We start from the raw sequence: 18917 nt of genomic DNA on the forward strand, positions 1-18917 counted from the left end.
TGCAGTGTCTGTGGACTAGGGTTGGGGCAATGTGATGCAGTGTCCGTGGACTAGGTTTGGGGCAATGTGATGCAGTGTCTGTGGACTCGGGTTGGAGCAATGTGATGCAGTGTCTGTGAACTAGGTTTGGGGCAATGTGATGAAATGTCTGTGGACTAGGTTTGGGGCAATGTGATGCTGTGTCTGTGGACTAGGGTTGGGGCAATGTGATGTAGTGTCTGTGGACTCGGGTTGGGGCAATGTGATGCAGTGTCTCTGGAGACTAGGGTTGGGGCAATGTGATGCAGTGTCTGTGGACTAGGGTTGGGGCAATGTGATGCAGTGTCTGTGGACTCGGGTTGGGACAATGTGATGCAGTGTCTGTGGACTAGATTTGGGGCAATGTGATGCAGTGTCTGTGGACTAGGTTTGGGGCAATGTGATGCAGTGTCTGTGGACTCGGGTTGGGGCAATGTGATGCAGTGTCTGTCTACTAGGTTTGGGGCAATGTGATGCAGTGTCTGTGGACTAGGTTTGGGGCAATGTGATGCAGTGTCTGTGGAGACACTGGTTGGAGCAATGTGATGCAGTGTCTGTGGACTAGGGTTGGGGCAATGTGATGCAGTGTCTGTGGACTAGGATTGGGGCAATGTGATGCAGGGTCTTGGACTAGTTTTGGGGCAATGTGATGCAGTGTCTGTGGACTAGGGTTGGGGCAATCTGATGTAGTGTCTGTGGACTAGGGTTGGGGCAATGTGATGCAGTGTCTGTGGACTAGGGTTGGGGCAATGTGATGCAGTGTCTGTGGACTAGGGTTGGGGCAATGTGATGTAGTGTGTGTGGACTCGTGTTGGGGCAATGTGATGCAGTGCCTGTGGACTCGGGTTGGGGCAATGTGATGCAGTGTCTGTGGACTAGGGTTGGGGCAATGTGATGCAGTGTGTGTGGACTCGTGTTGGGGCAATGTGATGCAGTGCCTGTGGACTCGGGTTGGGGCAATGTGATGCAGTGTCTGTGGACTAGGGTTGGGGCAATGTGATCCAATGTTTGTGGACTACGGTTGGGGCAAAGTGATGCAGTGTCTGTGGACTCGGGTTGGGGCAATGTGATGCAGTGTCTGTGGACTAGGTTTGGGGCAATGTGATGCAGTGTCTGTGGACTAGGTTTGGGGCAATGTGATGCAGTGTCTGTGGGCGAGGGATAAGGCAATGTGATGCAGTGTCTGTGGAGTAGGGTTGGGGCAATGTGATGCAGTGTCTGTGGAGTAGGGATGGGGCAATGTGATGCAGGGTCTGTGGACTAGGGTTGGGGCAATGTGATGCAGTGTCTGTGGACTAGGGTTGGGGCAATGTGATGCAGTGTCTGTGGACTAGGGTTGGAGCAATGTGATGCAGTGTCTGTGGACTAGGTTTGCGGCAATGTGATGCAGTGTCTGTGGACTAGGGTTGGAGCAATGTGATGCAGTGTCTGTGGACTAGGGTTGGGGCAATGTGATGCAGTGTCTGTGGACTAGGGTTGGGGCAATGTGATGCAGTGTCTGTGGACTAGGGTTGGAGCAATATGATGCAGTGTCTGTGGACTAGGTTTGGGGCAATGTGATGCAGTGTCTGTGGACTAGGTTTGGGGCAATGTGATGCAGTGTCTGTGGACTAAGGTTGGGGCAATGTGATGCAGTGTCTGTGGACTAACGTTGGAGCAATGTGATATAGTGTCTGTGGACTAGGGCTGGGGCAATGTGATGCAGTGTCGGTGGAGACTCGGGTTGGAGCAATGTGATGCAGTGTCTGTGGACTAGGGTTGGGGCAATGTGATGCAGTGTCTGTGGACTAGGGTTGGGGCAATGTGATGCAGTGTCTGTGGACTAGGTTTGGGGCAATGTGATGCAGTGTCTGTGGAGACTCGGGTTGGGGCAATGTGTTGCAGTGTCTGTGGACTAGGTTTGGGGCAATGTGATGCAGTGTCTGTGGAGACTCGGGTTGGAGCAATGTGATGCAGTGTCTGTGGACTAGGTTTGGGGCAATGTGATGCAGTGTCTGTGGAGACTCGGGTTGGGGCAATGTGTTGCAGTGTCTGTGGACTCGGGTTGGGGCAATGTGTTGCAGTGTCTGTGGACTAGGGTTGGAGCAATGTGATACAGTGTCTGTGGACTAGGGTTGGGGCAATGTGATGCAGTGTCTGTGGAGACTCGGGTTGGGCCAATGTGATGCAGTGTCTGTGGACTAGGTTTGGGGCAATGTGATGCAGTGTCTGTGGACTAGGGTTGGGGCAATGTGATGCAGTGTCTGTGGACTAGGGTTGGGGCAATGTGATGCAGTGTCTGTGGACTAGGATTGGGGCAATGTGATGCAGTGTCTGTGGACTAGGGTTGGGGCAATGTGATGCAGGGTCTGTGGAATATGGTTGGGGCAATGTGATGCAGTGTCTGTGGACTAGGGTTGGGGCAATGTGATGCAGTGTCTGTGGACTAGGATTGGGGCAATGTGATGCAGTGTCTGTGGACTAGGGTTGGGGCAATGTGATGCAGTGTCTGTGGACTAGGTTTGGAGCAATGTGATGCAGTGTCTGTGGACTAGGGTTGGGGCAATGTGATGCAGTGTCTGTGGACTAGGGTTGGGGCAATGTGATGCAGTGTCTGTGGACTAGGGTTGGGGCAATGTGATGCAGTGTCTGTCGACTAGGGTTGGGGCAATGTGATGCAGTGTCTGTGGATTAGGGTTGGGCAATGTGATGCAGTGTCTGTGGACTAGGATTGGGGCAATGTGATGCAGTGTCTGTGGACTAGGGTTGGGGCAATGTGATGCAGGGTCTGTGGAATATGGTTGGGGCAATATGATGCAGTGTCTGTGGACTAGGGTTGGGGCAATGTGATGCAGTGTCCGTGGACTAGGTTTGGGGCAATGTGATGCAGTGTCTGTGGACTCGGGTTGGAGCAATGTGATGCAGTGTCTGTGAACTAGGTTTGGGGCAATGTGATGAAATGTCTGTGGACTAGGTTTGGGGCAATGTGATGCTGTGTCTGTGGACTAGGGTTGGGGCAATGTGATGTAGTGTCTGTGGACTCGGGTTGGGGCAATGTGATGCAGTGTCTCTGGAGACTAGGGTTGGGGCAATGTGATGCAGTGTCTGTGGACTAGGGTTGGGGCAATGTGATGCAGTGTCTGTGGACTCGGGTTGGGACAATGTGATGCAGTGTCTGTGGACTAGATTTGGGGCAATGTGATGCAGTGTCTGTGGACTAGGTTTGGGGCAATGTGATGCAGTGTTTGTGGACTCGGGTTGGGGCAATGTGATGCAGTGTCTGTCTACTAGGTTTGGGGCAATGTGATGCAGTGTCTGTGGACTAGGTTTGGGGCAATGTGATGGAGTGTCTGTGGACTAGGTTTGGGGCAATGTGATGCAGTGTCTGTGGACTCGGTTTGGGGCAATGTGATGCAGTGTCTGTGGACTCGGGTTGGAGCAATGTGATGTAGTGTCTGTGGACTCGGGTTGGAGCAATGTGATGCAGTGTCTGTGGACTCGGGTTGGGGCAATGTGATGCAGTGTCTGTTGACTAGGGTTGGGGCAATGTGATGCAGTGTCTGTGGACTCGGGATGGAGCAATGTGATGCAGTGTCTGTGGAGACTCGGGTGGGGGCAATGTGATGCAGTGTCTGTGGAGTCTCGGGTTGGGGCAATATGATGCAGTGTCTGTGGAGACTCGGGTTGGAGCAATGTGATGCAGTGTCTGTGGACTAGGTTTGGGGCAATGTGATGCAGTGTCTGTGGACTAAGGTTGGGGCAATGTGATGCAGTGTCTGTGGACTAGGGTTGGGGCAATGTGATGTAGTGTCTGTGGACTCGGGTTGGGGCAATGTGATGCAGTGTCTGTGGACTAAGGTTGGGGCAATGTGATGCAGTGTCTGTGGACTAGGGTTGGGGCAATGTGATGCAGTGTCTGTGGACTAGGGTTGGGGCAATGTGATGCAGTGTGTGTGGAGACTCGGGTTGGGGCAATGTGATGCAGTGTCTGTGGACTAGGGTTGGAGCAATGTGATGCAGTGTCTGTGGACTAGGTTTGGGGCAATGTGATACAGTGTCTGTGGACTAGGGTTGGGGCAATGTGATGCAGTGTCTGTGGACTAGGGTTGGGGCAATGTGATGCAGTGTCTGTGGACTAGGTTTGGGGCAATGTGATGCAGTGTCTGTGGACTAGGTTTGGGGCAATGTGATGTAATGTCTGTGGAGACTCGGGTTGGGGCAATGTGATGCAGTGTCTGTGGACTAGGGTTGGGGCAATGTGATACAGTGTCTGTGGACTAGGCTTGGGGCAATGTGATGCAGTGTCTGTGGACTAGGTTTGGGGCAATGTGATACAGTGTCTGTGGACTAGGGTTGGGGCAATGTGATGCAGTGTCTGTGGACTAGGGTTGGGGCAATGTGATGCAGTGTCTGTGGACTAGGTTTGGGGCAATGTGATGCAGTGTCTGTGGACTAGGTTTGGGGCAATGTGATGTAATGTCTGTGGAGACTCGGGTTGGGGCAATGTGATGCAGTGTCTGTGGAGACTCGGGTTGGAGCAATGTGATGCAGTGTCTGTGGACTAGGTTTGGGGCAATGTGATGCAGTGTCTGTGGACTAGGTTTGGGGCAATGTGATGTAATGTCTGTGGAGACTCGGGTTGGGGCAATGTGATGCAGTGTCTGTGGACTAGGGTTGGGGCAATGTGATGCAGTGTCTGTGGACTAGGGTTGGGGCAATGTGATGCAGTGTCTGTGGACTAGGGTTGGGGCAAAGTGATGCAGTGTCTGTGGACTCGGGTTGGGGCAATGTGATGCAGTGTCTGTGGACTAGGTTTGGGGCAATGTGATGTAATGTCTGTGGGCGAGGGATAAGGCAATGTGATGCAGTGTCTGTGGAGTAGGGTTGGGGCAATGTGATGCAGTGTCTGTGGAGTAGGGATGGGGCAATGTGATGCAGGGTCTGTGGACTAGGGTTGGGGCAATGTGATGCAGTGTCTGTGGACTAGGGTTGGGGCAATGTGATGCAGTGTCTGTGGACTAGGTTTGCGGCAATGTGATGCAGTGTCTGTGGACTAGGGTTGGAGCAATGTGATGCAGTGTCTGTGGACTAGGGTTGGGGCAATGTGATGCAGTGTCTGTGGACTAGGTTTGGGGCAATGTGATGCAGTGTCTGTGGACTAGGTTTGGGGCAATGTGATGCAGTGTCTGTGGACTAGGGTTGGGGCAATGTGATGCAGTGTCTGTGGACTAGGGTTGGAGCAATGTGATGCAGTGTCTGTGGACTAGGGTTGGGGCAATGTGATGCAGTGTCTGTGGACTAAGGTTGGAGCAATGTGATGCAGTGTCTGTGGACTAGGGTTGGAGCAATGTGATGCAGTGTCTGTGGACTAGGGTTGGGGCAATGTGATGCAGTGTCTGTGGACTAGGGTTGGAGCAATATGATGCAGTGTCTGTGGACTAGGTTTGGGGCAATGTGATGCAGTGTCTGTGGACTAGGTTTGGGGCAATGTGATGCAGTGTCTGTGGACTAAGGTTGGGGCAATGTGATGCAGTGTCTGTGGACTAACGTTGGAGCAATGTGATGTAGTGTCTGTGGACTAGGGCTGGGGCAATGTGATGCAGTGTCGGTGGAGACTCGGGTTGGAGCAATGTGATGCAGTGTCTGTGGACTAGGGTTGGGACAATGTGATGCAGTGTCTGTGGCCTAGGATTGGGGCAATGTGATGCAGTGTCTGTGGACTATGGTTGGGATAATGTGATGCAGTGTCTGTGGACTAGGGTTGGGGCAATGTGATGCAGTGTCTGTGGACTAGGGTTGGGGCAATGTGATGCAGTGTCTGTGGACTAGGTTTGGGGCAATGTGATGCAGTGTCTGTGGAGACTCGGGTTGGGGCAATGTGTTGCAGTGTCTGTGGACTAGGTTTGGGGCAATGTGATGCAGTGTCTGTGGAGACTCGGGTTGGAGCAATGTGATGCAGTGTCTGTGGACTAGGTTTGGGGCAATGTGATGCAGTGTCTGTGGAGACTCGGGTTGGGGCAATGTGTTGCAGTGTCTGTGGACTCGGGTTGGGGCAATGTGTTGCAGTGTCTGTGGACTAGGGTTGGAGCAATGTGATACAGTGTCTGTGGACTAGGGTTGGGGCAATGTGATGCAGGGTCTGTGGAATATGGTTGGGGCAATATGATGCAGTGTCTGTGGACTAGGGTTGGGGCAATGTGATGCAGTGTCCGTGGACTAGGTTTGGGGCAATGTGATGCAGTGTCTGTGGACTCGGGTTGGAGCAATGTGATGCAGTGTCCGTGGACTAGGTTTGGGGCAATGTGATGCAGTGTCTGTGGACTCGGGTTGGAGCAATGTGATGCAGTGTCTGTGAACTAGGTTTGGGGCAATGTGATGAAATGTCTGTGGACTAGGTTTGGGGCAATGTGATGCTGTGTCTGTGGACTAGGGTTGGGGCAATGTGATGTAGTGTCTGTGGACTCGGGTTGGGGCAATGTGATGCAGTGTCTCTGGAGACTAGGGTTGGGGCAATGTGATGCAGTGTCTGTGGACTAGGGTTGGGGCAATGTGATGCAGTGTCTGTGGACTCGGGTTGGGACAATGTGATGCAGTGTCTGTGGACTAGATTTGGGGCAATGTGATGCAGTGTCTGTGGACTAGGTTTGGGGCAATGTGATGCAGTGTCTGTGGACTCGGGTTGGGGCAATGTGATGCAGTGTCTGTCTACTAGGTTTGGGGCAATGTGATGCAGTGTCTGTGGACTAGGTTTGGGGCAATGTGATGGAGTGTCTGTGGACTCGGTTTGGGGCAATGTGATGCAGTGTCTGTGGACTCGGTTTGGGGCAATGTGATGCAGTGTCTGTGGACTCGGGTTGGAGCAATGTGATGTAGTGTCTGTGGACTCGGGTTGGAGCAATGTGATGCAGTGTCTGTGGACTCGGGTTGGGGCAATGTGATGCAGTGTCTGTTGACTAGGGTTGGGGCAATGTGATGCAGTGTCTGTGGACTCGGGATGGAGCAATGTGATGCAGTGTCTGTGGAGACTCGGGTGGGGGCAATGTGATGCAGTGTCTGTGGAGTCTCGGGTTGGGGCAATATGATGCAGTGTCTGTGGAGACTCGGGTTGGAGCAATGTGATGCAGTGTCTGTGGACTAGGTTTGGGGCAATGTGATGCAGTGTCTGTGGACTAAGGTTGGGGCAATGTGATGCAGTGTCTGTGGACTAGGGTTGGGGCAATGTGATGTAGTGTCTGTGGACTCGGGTTGGGGCAATGTGATGCAGTGTCTGCGGACTAAGGTTGGGGCAATGTGATGCAGTGTCTGTGGACTAGGGTTGGGGCAATGTGATGCAGTGTCTGTGGACTAGGGTTGGGGCAATGTGATGCAGTGTGTGTGGAGACTCGGGTTGGGGCAATGTGATGCAGTGTCTGTGGACTAGGGTTGGAGCAATGTGAAGCAGTGTCTGTGGAGACTCGGGTTGGGGCAATGTGATGCAGTGTCTGTGGACTAGGTTTGGGGCAATGTGATGCAGTGTCTGTGGACTAGGGTTGGGGCAATGTGATGCAGAGTCTGTGGACTAGGTTTGGGGCAATGTGATGTAATGTCTGTGGAGACTCGGGTTGGGGCAATGTGATGCAGTGTCTGTGGACTAGGGTTGGGGCAATGTGATGCAGTGTCTGTGGACTAGGTTTGGGGCAATGTGATGTAATGTCTGTGGAGACTCGGGTTGGGGCAATGTGATGCAGTGTCTGTGGAGACTCGGGTTGGAGCAATGTGAAGCAATGTGTGTGGACTCGGGTTGGGGCAATGTGATGCAGTGTCTGTGGAGACTCGGGTTGGAGCAATGTGATGCAGTGTCTGTGGACTAGGTTTGGGGCAATGTGATGTAATGTCTGTGGAGACTCGGGTTGGGGCAATGTGATGCAGTGTCTGTGGACTAGGGTTGGGGCAATGTGATGCAGTGTCTGTGGACTAGGGTTGGGGCAATGTGATGCAGTGTCTGTGGACTAGGGTTGGGGCAAAGTGATGCAGTGTCTGTGGACTCGGGTTGGGGCAATGTGATGCAGTGTCTGTGGACTAGGTTTGGGGCAATGTGATGCAGTGTCTGTGGACTAGGTTTGGGGCAATGTGATGTAATGTCTGTGGGCGAGGGATAAGGCAATGTGATGCAGTGTCTGTGGAGTAGGGTTGGGGCAATGTGATGCAGTGTCTGTGGACTAGGGTTGGGGCAATGTGATGCAGTGTCTGTGGACTAGGGTTGGGGCAATGTGATGCAGTGTCTGTGGACTAGGGTTGGGGCAATGTGATGCAGTGTCTGTGGACTAGGGTTGGGGCAATGTGATGCAGTGTCTGTGGACTAGGTTTGGGGCAATGTGATGCAGTGTCTGTGGACTAGGTTTGGGGCAATGTGATGCAGTGTCTGTGGACTAGGTTTGCGGCAATGTGATGCAGTGTCTGTGGACTAGGGTTGGAGCAATGTGATGCAGTGTCTGTGGACTAGGGTTGGGGCAATGTGATGCAGTGTCTGTGGACTAGGTTTGGGGCAATGTGATGCAGTGTCTGTGGACTAGGGTTGGGGCAATGTGGTGCAGTGTCTGTGGACTAGGTTTGCGGCAATGTGATGCAGTGTCTGTGGACTAGGGTTGGAGCAATGTGATGCAGTGTCTGTGGACTAGGGTTGGGGCAATGTGATGCAGTGTCTGTGGACTAGGGTTGGGGCAATGTGATGCAGTGTCTGTGGACTAGGTTTGGGGCAATGTGATGCAGTGTCTGTGGACTAGGGTTGGGGCAATGTGATGCAGTGTCTGTGGACTAGGGTTGGGGCAATGTGATGCAGTGTCTGTGGACTAGGTTTGCGGCAATGTGATGCAGTGTCTGTGGACTAGGGTTGGAGCAATGTGATGCAGTGTCTGTGGACTAGGGTTGGGGCAATGTGATGCAGTGTCTGTGGACTAGGTTTGGGGCAATGTGATGCAGTGTCTGTGGACTAGGTTTGGGGCAATGTGATGCAGTGTCTGTGGACTAGGGTTGGGGCAATGTGATGCAGTGTCTGTGGACTAGGGTTGGAGCAATGTGATGCAGTGTCTGTGGACTAGGGTTGGGGCAATGTGATGCAGTGTCTGTGGACTAAGGTTGGAGCAATGTGATGCAGTGTCTGTGGACTAGGGTTGGAGCAATGTGATGCAGTGTCTGTGGACTAGGGTTGGGGCAATGTGATGCAGTGTCTGTGGACTAGGGTTGGAGCAATATGATGCAGTGTCTGTGGACTAGGTTTGGGGCAATGTGATGCAGTGTCTGTGGACTAGGTTTGGGGCAATGTGATGCAGTGTCTGTGGACTAAGGTTGGGGCAATGTGATGCAGTGTCTGTGGACTAACGTTGGAGCAATGTGATGTAGTGTCTGTGGACTAGGGCTGGGGCAATGTGATGCAGTGTCGGTGGAGACTCGGGTTGGAGCAATGTGATGCAGTGTCTGTGGACTAGGGTTGGGACAATGTGATGCAGTGTCTGTGGAGACTCGGGTTGGAGCAATGTGATGCAGTGTCTGTGGACTAGGTTTGGGGCAATGTGATGCAGTGTCTGTGGAGACTCGGGTTGGGGCAATGTGTTGCAGTGTCTGTGGACTCGGGTTGGGGCAATGTGTTGCAGTGTCTGTGGACTAGGGTTGGAGCAATGTGATACAGTGTCTGTGGACTAGGGTTGGGGCAATGTGATGCAGTGTCTGTGGAGACTCGGGTTGGGCCAATGTGATGCAGTGTCTGTGGACTAGGTTTGGGGCAATGTGATGCAGTGTCTGTGGACTAGGGTTGGGGCAATGTGATGCAGTGTCTGTGGACTAGGGTTGGGGCAATGTGATGCAGTGTCTGTGGAGACTCTGGTTGGAGCAATGTGATGCAGTGTCTGTGGAGACTCTGGTTGGATCAATGTGATGTAGTGTCTGTGTACCAGGGTTGGGGCAATGTGATGCAGAGTCTGTGGACTCGGGTTGGGGCAATGTGATGCAGTGTCTGTGGAGACACTGGTTGGAGCAATGTGATGCAGTGTCTGTGGACTCGGGTTGGAGCACTGTGATGCAGTGTCTGTGGAGACTCGGGTTGGGGCAATGTGTTGCAGTGTCTGTGGACTCGGGTTGGGGCAATGTGTTGCAGTGTCTGTGGACTAGGGTTGGAGCAATGTGATACAGTGTCTGTGGACTAGGGTTGGGGCAATGTGATGCAGTGTCTGTGGAGACTCGGGTTGGGCCAATGTGATGCAGTGTCTGTGGACTAGGGTTGGGGCAATGTGATGCAGTGTCTGTGGACTAGGGTTGGGGCAATGTGATGCAGTGTCTGTGGACTAGGGTTGGGGCAATGTGATGCAGTGTCTGTGGAGACTCTGGTTGGAGCAATGTGATGCAGTGTCTGTGGAGACTCTGGTTGGAGCAATGTGATGTAGTGTCTGTGTACCAGGGTTGGGGCAATGTGATGCAGAGTCTGTGGACTCGGGTTGGGGCAATGTGATGCAGTGTCTGTGGAGACAATGGTTGGAGCAATGTGATGCAGTGTCTGTGGACTCGGGTTGGAGCAATGTGGTGCAGTGTCTGTGGAGTCTCTGGTTGGAGCAATGTGATGCAGTGTCTGTGGACTAGTGTTGGGGCAATGTGATGCAGTGTCTGTGGACTAGTGTTGGGGCAATGTGATGCAGTGTCTGTGGACTAGTGTTGGGGCAATGTGATGCAGTATCTGTGGACTAGGGTTGGGGCAATGTGAGGCAGTGTCTGTGGAGACTCTGGTTGGAGCAATGTGATGCAGTGTCTGTGGAGACTCTGGTTGGAGCAATGTGATGCAGTGTCTGTGTACCAGGGTTGGGGCAATGTGATGCAGAGTCTGTGGACTCGGGTTGGGGCAATGTGATGCAGTGTCTGTGGAGACACTGGTTGGAGCAATGTGATGCAGTGTCTGTGGACTCGGGTTGGAGCAATGTGATGCAGTGTCTGTGGAGTCTCTGGTTGGAGCAATGTGATGCAGTGTCTGTGGACTAGTGTTGGGGCAATGTGATGCATTGTCTGTGGACTAGGGTTGGGGCAATGTGATGCAGTGTCTGTGGACTAGGGTTGGGGCAATGTGATGCAGTGTCTGTGGACTCGGGTTGGAGCAATGTGATGCAGTGTCTGTGGACTCGGGTTGGAGCAATGTGATGCAGTGTCTGTGGACTCGGGTTGGAGCAATGTGATGCAGTGTCTGTGGACTCGGGTTGGGGCAATGTGATGCGGTGTCTCTGGACTAGGGTTGGAGCAATGTGATGCAGTGTGTGTGAACTAAGATTGGGGCAATGTGATGCAGTGTCTGTGGACTAGGGTTGGGGCAATGTGATGCAGTGTGTGTGGACTAAGGTTGGGGCAATGTGATGCAGTGTCTGTGGACTAGGGTTGAGGCAATGTGATGCAGTGTCTATGGACTCGGGTTGGAGCAATGTGATGCAGTGCCTGTGGACTAGGTATGGGGCAATGTGATGCAGTGTCTGTGGACTAGGTTTTGGGCAATGTGATTCAGTGTCTGTGGACTAGGTTTGGGGCAATGTGATGCAGTGTCTGTGGACTAGGGTTGGAGCAATGTGATGCAGTGTCTGTGGAGTAGGGTTGGGGCAATGTGATGCAGTGTCTGTGGAGTAGGGTTGGGGCAATGTGATGCAGTGTCTGTGGACTAGGGTTGGGGCAATGTGATGCAGTGTCTGTGGACTAGGATTGGGGCAATGTGATGCAGTGTCTGTGGACTAGGGTTGGGGCAATGTGATGCAGGGTCTGTGGAATATGGTTGGGGCAATGTGATGCAGTGTCTGTGGACTAGGGTTGGGGCAATGTGATGCAGTGTCTGTGGACTAGGATTGGGGCAATGTGATGCAGTGTCTGTGGACTAGGGTTGGGGCAATGTGATGCAGTGTCTGTGGACTAGGTTTGGAGCAATGTGATGCAGTGTCTGTGGACTAGGGTTGGGGCAATGTGATGCAGTGTCTGTGGACTAGGGTTGGGGCAATGTGATGCAGTGTCTGTGGACTAGGGTTGGGGCAATGTGATGCAGGGTCTGTGGAATATGGTTGGGGCAATATGATGCAGTGTCTGTGGACTAGGGTTGGGGCAATGTGATGCAGTGTCCGTGGACTAGGTTTGGGGCAATGTGATGCAGTGTCTGTGGACTCGGGTTGGAGCAATGTGATGCAGTGTCCGTGGACTAGGTTTGGGGCAATGTGATGCAGTGTCTGTGGACTCGGGTTGGAGCAATGTGATGCAGTGTCTGTGAACTAGGTTTGGGGCAATGTGATGAAATGTCTGTGGACTAGGTTTGGGGCAATGTGATGCTGTGTCTGTGGACTAGGGTTGGGGCAATGTGATGTAGTGTCTGTGGACTCGGGTTGGGGCAATGTGATGCAGTGTCTCTGGAGACTAGGGTTGGGGCAATGTGATGCAGTGTCTGTGGACTAGGGTTGGGGCAATGTGATGCAGTGTCTGTGGACTCGGGTTGGGACAATGTGATGCAGTGTCTGTGGACTAGATTTGGGGCAATGTGATGCAGTGTCTGTGGACTAGGTTTGGGGCAATGTGATGCAGTGTCTGTGGACTCGGGTTGGGGCAATGTGATGCAGTGTCTGTCTACTAGGTTTGGGGCAATGTGATGCAGTGTCTGTGGACTAGGTTTGGGGCAATGTGATGGAGTGTCTGTGGACTAGGTTTGGGGCAATATGATGCAGTGTCTGTGGACTCGGTTTGGGGCAATGTGATGCAGTGTCTGTGGACTCGGGTTGGAGCAATGTGATGTAGTGTCTGTGGACTCGGGTTGGAGCAATGTGATGCAGTGTCTGTGGACTCGGGTTGGGGCAATGTGATGCAGTGTCTGTTGACTAGGGTTGGGGCAATGTGATGCAGTGTCTGTGGACTCGGGATGGAGCAATGTGATGCAGTGTCTGTGGAGACTCGGGTGGGGGCAATGTGATGCAGTGTCTGTGGAGTCTCGGGTTGGGGCAATATGATGCAGTGTCTGTGGAGACTCGGGTTGGAGCAATGTGATGCAGTGTCTGTGGACTAGGTTTGGGGCAATGTGATGCAGTGTCTGTGGACTAAGGTTGGGGCAATGTGATGCAGTGTCTGTGGACTAGGGTTGGGGCAATGTGATGTAGTGTCTGTGGACTCGGGTTGGGGCAATGTGATGCAGTGTCTGTGGACTCGGGTTGGGGCAATGTGATGTAATGTCTGTGGACTAGGGTTGGGGCAAAGTGATGCAGTGTCTGTGGACTCGGGTTGGGGCAATGTGATGCAGTGTCTGTGGACTAGGTTTGGGGCAATGTGATGCAGTGTCTGTGGACTAGGTTTGGGGCAATGTGATGTAATGTCTGTGGGCGAGGGATAAGGCAATGTGATGCAGTGTCTGTGGAGTAGGGTTGGGGCAATGTGATGCAGTGTCTGTGGAGTAGGGATGGGGCAATGTGATGCAGGGTCTGTGGACTAGGGTTGGGGCAATGTGATGCAGTGTCTGTGGACTAGGGTTGGGGCAATGTGATGCAGTGTCTGTGGACTAGGTTTGCGGCAATGTGATGCAGTGTCTGTGGACTAGGGTTGGAGCAATGTGATGCAGTGTCTGTGGACTAGGGTTGGGGCAATGTGATGCAGTGTCTGTGGACTAGGTTTGGGGCAATGTGATGCAGTGTCTGTGGACTAGGTTTGGGGCAATGTGATGCAGTGTCTGTGGACTAGGGTTGGAGCAATGTGATGCAGTGTCTGTGGACTAGGGTTGGGGCAATGTGATGCAGTGTCTGTGGACTAAGGTTGGAGCAATGTGATGCAGTGTCTGTGGACTAGGGTTGGAGCAATGTGATGCAGTGTCTGTGGACTAGGGTTGGGGCAATGTGATGCAGTGTCTGTGGACTAGGGTTGGAGCAATATGATGCAGTGTCTGTGGACTAGGTTTGGGGCAATGTGATGCAGTGTCTGTGGACTAGGTTTGGGGCAATGTGATGCAGTGTCTGTGGACTAAGGTTGGGGCAATGTGATGCAGTGTCTGTGGACTAACGTTGGAGCAATGTGATGTAGTGTCTGTGGACTAGGGCTGGGGCAATGTGATGCAGTGTCGGTGGAGACTCGGGTTGGAGCAATGTGATGCAGTGTCTGTGGACTAGGGTTGGGACAATGTGATGCAGTGTCTGTGGCCTAGGATTGGGGCAATGTGATGCAGTGTCTGTGGACTATGGTTGGGATAATGTGATGCAGTGTCTGTGGACTAGGGTTGGGGCAATGTGATGCAGTGTCTGTGGACTAGGGTTGGGGCAATGTGATGCAGTGTCTGTGGACTAGGTTTGGGGCAATGTGATGCAGTGTCTGTGGAGACTCGGGTTGGGGCAATGTGTTGCAGTGTCTGTGGACTAGGTTTGGGGCAATGTGATGCAGCGTCTGTGGAGACTCGGGTTGGAGCAATGTGATGCAGTGTCTGTGGACTAGGTTTGGGGCAATGTGATGCAGTGTCTGTGGAGACTCGGGTTGGGGCAATGTGTTGCAGTGTCTGTGGACTCGGGTTGGGGCAATGTGTTGCAGTGTCTGTGGACTAGGGTTGGAGCAATGTGATACAGTGTCTGTGGACTAGGGTTGGGGCAATGTGATGCAGTGTCTGTGGAGACTCGGGTTGGGCCAATGTGATGCAGTGTCTGTGGACTAGGTTTGGGGCAATGTGATGCAGTGTCTGTGGACTAGGGTTGGGGCAATGTGATGCAGTGTCTGTGGACTAGGGTTGGGGCAATGTGATGCAGTGTCTGTGGAGACTCTGGTTGGAGCAATGTGATGCAGTGTCTGTGGAGACTCTGGTTGGATCAATGTGATGTAGTGTCTGTGTACCAGGGTTGGGGCAATGTGATGCAGAGTCTGTGGACTCGGGTTGGGGCAATGTGATGCAGTGTCTGTGGAGACACTGGTTGGAGCAATGTGATGCAGTGTCTGTGGACTCGGGTTGGAGCAATGTGATGCAGTGTCTGTGGAGACTCGGGTTGGGGCAATGTGTTGCAGTGTCTGTGGACTCGGGTTGGGGCAATGTGTTGCAGTGTCTGTGGACTAGGGTTGGAGCAATGTGATACAGTGTCTGTGGACTAGGGTTGGGGCAATGTGATGCAGTGTCTGTGGAGACTCGGGTTGGGCCAATGTGATGCAGTGTCTGTGGACTAGGGTTGGGGCAATGTGATGCAGTGTCTGTGGACTAGGGTTGGGGCAATGTGATGCAGTGTCTGTGGACTAGGGTTGGGGCAATGTGATGCAGTGTCTGTGGAGACTCTGGTTGGAGCAATGTGATGCAGTGTCTGTGGAGACTCTGGTTGGAGCAATGTGATGTAGTGTCTGTGTACCAGGGTTGGGGCAATGTGATGCAGAGTCTGTGGACTCGGGTTGGGGCAATGTGATGCAGTGTCTGTGGAGACAATGGTTGGAGCAATGTGATGCAGTGTCTGTGGACTCGGGTTGGAGCAATGTGGTGCAGTGTCTGTGGAGTCTCTGGTTGGAGCAATGTGATGCAGTGTCTGTGGACTAGTGTTGGGGCAATGTGATGCAGTGTCTGTGGACTAGTGTTGGGGCAATGTGATGCAGTGTCTGTGGACTAGTGTTGGGGCAATGTGATGCAGTATCTGTGGACTAGGGTTGGGGCAATGTGAGGCAGTGTCTGTGGAGACTCTGGTTGGAGCAATGTGATGCAGTGTCTGTGGAGACTCTGGTTGGAGCAATGTGATGCAGTGTCTGTGTACCAGGGTTGGGGCAATGTGATGCAGAGTCTGTGGACTCGGGTTGGGGCAATGTGATGCAGTGTCTGTGGAGACACTGGTTGGAGCAATGTGATGCAGTGTCTGTGGACTCGGGTTGGAGCAATGTGATGCAGTGTCTGTGGAGTCTCTGGTTGGAGCAATGTGATGCAGTGTCTGTGGACTAGTGTTGGGGCAATGTGATGCAGTGTCTGTGGACTAGGGTTGGGGCAATGTGATGCAGTGTCTGTGGACTAGGGTTGGGGCAATGTGATGCAGTGTCTGTGGACTCGGGTTGGAGCAATGTGATGCAGTGTCTGTGGACTCGGGTTGGAGCAATGTGATGCAGTGTCTGTGGACTCGGGTTGGAGCAATGTGATGCAGTGTCTGTGGACTCGGGTTGGGGCAATGTGATGCGGTGTCTCTGGACTAGGGTTGGAGCAATGTGATGCAGTGTGTGTGAACTAAGATTGGGGCAATGTGATGCAGTGTCTGTGGACTAGGGTTGGGGCAATGTGATGCAGTGTGTGTGGACTAAGGTTGGGGCAATGTGATGCAGTGTCTGTGGACTAGGGTTGAGGCAATGTGATGCAGTGTCTATGGACTCGGGTTGGAGCAATGTGATGCAGTGCCTGTGGACTAGGTATGGGGCAATGTGATGCAGTGTCTGTGGACTAGGTTTTGGGCAATGTGATTCAGTGTCTGTGGACTAGGTTTGGGGCAATGTGATGCAGTGTCTGTGGACTAGGGTTGGAGCAATGTGATGCAGTGTCTGTGGAGTAGGGTTGGGGCAATGTGATGCAGTGTCTGTGGAGTAGGGTTGGGGCAATGTGATGCAGTGTCTGTGGACTAGGGTTGGGGCAATGTGATGCAGTGTCTGTGGACTAGGATTGGGGCAATGTGATGCAGTGTCTGTGGACTAGGGTTGGGGCAATGTGATGCAGGGTCTGTGGAATATGGTTGGGGCAATGTGATGCAGTGTCTGTGGACTAGGGTTGGGGCAATGTGATGCAGTGTCTGTGGACTAGGATTGGGGCAATGTGATGCAGTGTCTGTGGACTAGGGTTGGGGCAATGTGATGCAGTGTCTGTGGACTAGGTTTGGAGCAATGTGATGCAGTGTCTGTGGACTAGGGTTGGGGCAATGTGATGCAGTGTCTGTGGACTAGGGTTGGGGCAATGTGATGCAGTGTCTGTGGACTAGGGTTGTGGCAATGTGATGCAGTGTCTGTCGACTAGGGTTGGGGCAATGTGATGCAGTGTCTGTGGATTAGGGTTGGGCAATGTGATGCAGTGTCTGTGGACTAGGATTGGGGCAATGTGATGCAGTGTCTGTGGACTAGGGTTGGGGCAATGTGATGCAGGGTCTGTGGAATATGGTTGGGGCAATGTGATGCAGTGTCTGTGGACTAGGGTTGGGGCAATGTGATGCAGTGTCTGTGGACTAGGATTGGGGCAATGTGATGCAGTGTCTGTGGACTAGGGTTGGGGCAATGTGATGCAGTGTCTGTGGACTAGGTTTGGAGCAATGTGATGCAGTGTCTGTGGACTAGGGTTGGGGCAATGTGATGCAGTGTCTGTGGACTAGGGTTGGGGCAATGTGATGCAGTGTCTGTGGACTAGGGTTGGGGCAATGTGATGCAGTGTCTGTCGACTAGGGTTGGGGCAATGTGATGCAGTGTCTGTGGATTAGGGTTGGGCAATGTGATGCAGTGTCTGTGGAGACTCGGGTTGGGGCAATGTGATGCAGTGTCTGTGGAGACTCGGGTTGGGGCAATATGATGCAGTGTCTGTGGAGACTCGGGTTGGAGCAATGTAATGCATTGTCTATGGAGACTCCGGTTGGGGCAATGTGATGCAGTGTCTGTGGACTAGGTTTGGGGCAATGTGATGTAGTGTCTGTGGACTCGGGTTGGAGCAATGTGATGCAGTGTGTGAGGACTCGGGTTAGGGCAATGTGATGCAGTGTCTGTGGACTCGGGTTGGGGCAATGTGATGCAGTGTCTGTGGACTAGGGTTGGGGCAATGTGATGCAGTGTCGATGGAGACTCGGGTTGGAGCAATGTGATGCTGTGTCTGTGGACTCGGGTTGGGGCAATGTGACGCAGTGTCTGTGGACTAGGGTTGGGGCAATGTGATGCAGTGTCTATGGAGACTCGGGTTGGAGCAATGTGATGCAGTGTCTGTGTACCAGGGTTGGGGCAATGTGATGCAGAGTCTGTGGACTCGGGTTGGGGCAATGTGATGCAGTGTCTGTGGAGACACTGGTTGGAGCAATGTGATGCAGTGTCTGTGGACTCGGGTTGGAGCAATGTGATGCAGTGTCTGTGGAGTCTCTGGTTGGAGCAATGTGATGCAGTGTCTGTGGACTAGTGTTGGGGCAATGTGATGCAGTGTCTGTGGACTAGGGTTGGGGCAATGTGATGCAGTGTCTGTGGACTCGGGTTGGAGCAATGTGATGCAGTGTCTGTGGACTCGGGTTGGAGCAATGTGATGCAGTGTCTGTGGACTCGGGTTGGAGCAATGTGATGCAGTGTCTGTGGACTCGGGTTGGGGCAATGTGATGCGGTGTCTCTGGACTAGGGTTGGAGCAATGTGATGCAGTGTGTGTGAACTAAGATTGGGGCAATGTGATGCAGTGTCTGTGGACTAGGGTTGGGGCAATGTGATGCAGTGTGTGTGGACTAAGGTTGGGGCAATGTGATGCAGTGTCTGTGGACTAGGGTTGAGGCAATGTGATGCAGTGTCTATGGACTCGGGTTGGAGCAATGTGATGCAGTGCCTGTGGACTAGGTATGGGGCAATGTGATGCAGTGTCTGTGGACTAGGTTTTGGGCAATGTGATTCAGTGTCTGTGGACTAGGTTTGGGGCAATGTGATGCAGTGTCTGTGGACTAGGGTTGGAGCAATGTGATGCAGTGTCTGTGGAGTAGGGTTGGGGCAATGTGATGCAGTGTCTGTGGAGTAGGGTTGGGGCAATGTGATGCAGTGTCTGTGGACTAGGGTTGGGGCAATGTGATGCAGTGTCTGTGGACTAGGATTGGGGCAATGTGATGCAGTGTCTGTGGACTAGGGTTGGGGCAATGTGATGCAGTGTCTGTGGACTAGGTTTGGAGCAATGTGATGCAGTGTCTGTGGACTACGGTTGGGGCAATGTGATGCAGTGTCTGTGGACTAGGGTTGGGGCAATGTGATGCAG

Source organism: Pristiophorus japonicus, chromosome 7 (genome assembly GCF_044704955.1).
Source record: "Pristiophorus japonicus isolate sPriJap1 chromosome 7, sPriJap1.hap1, whole genome shotgun sequence".
NCBI classification, from domain to species: Eukaryota; Metazoa; Chordata; class Chondrichthyes; family Pristiophoridae; genus Pristiophorus; species Pristiophorus japonicus.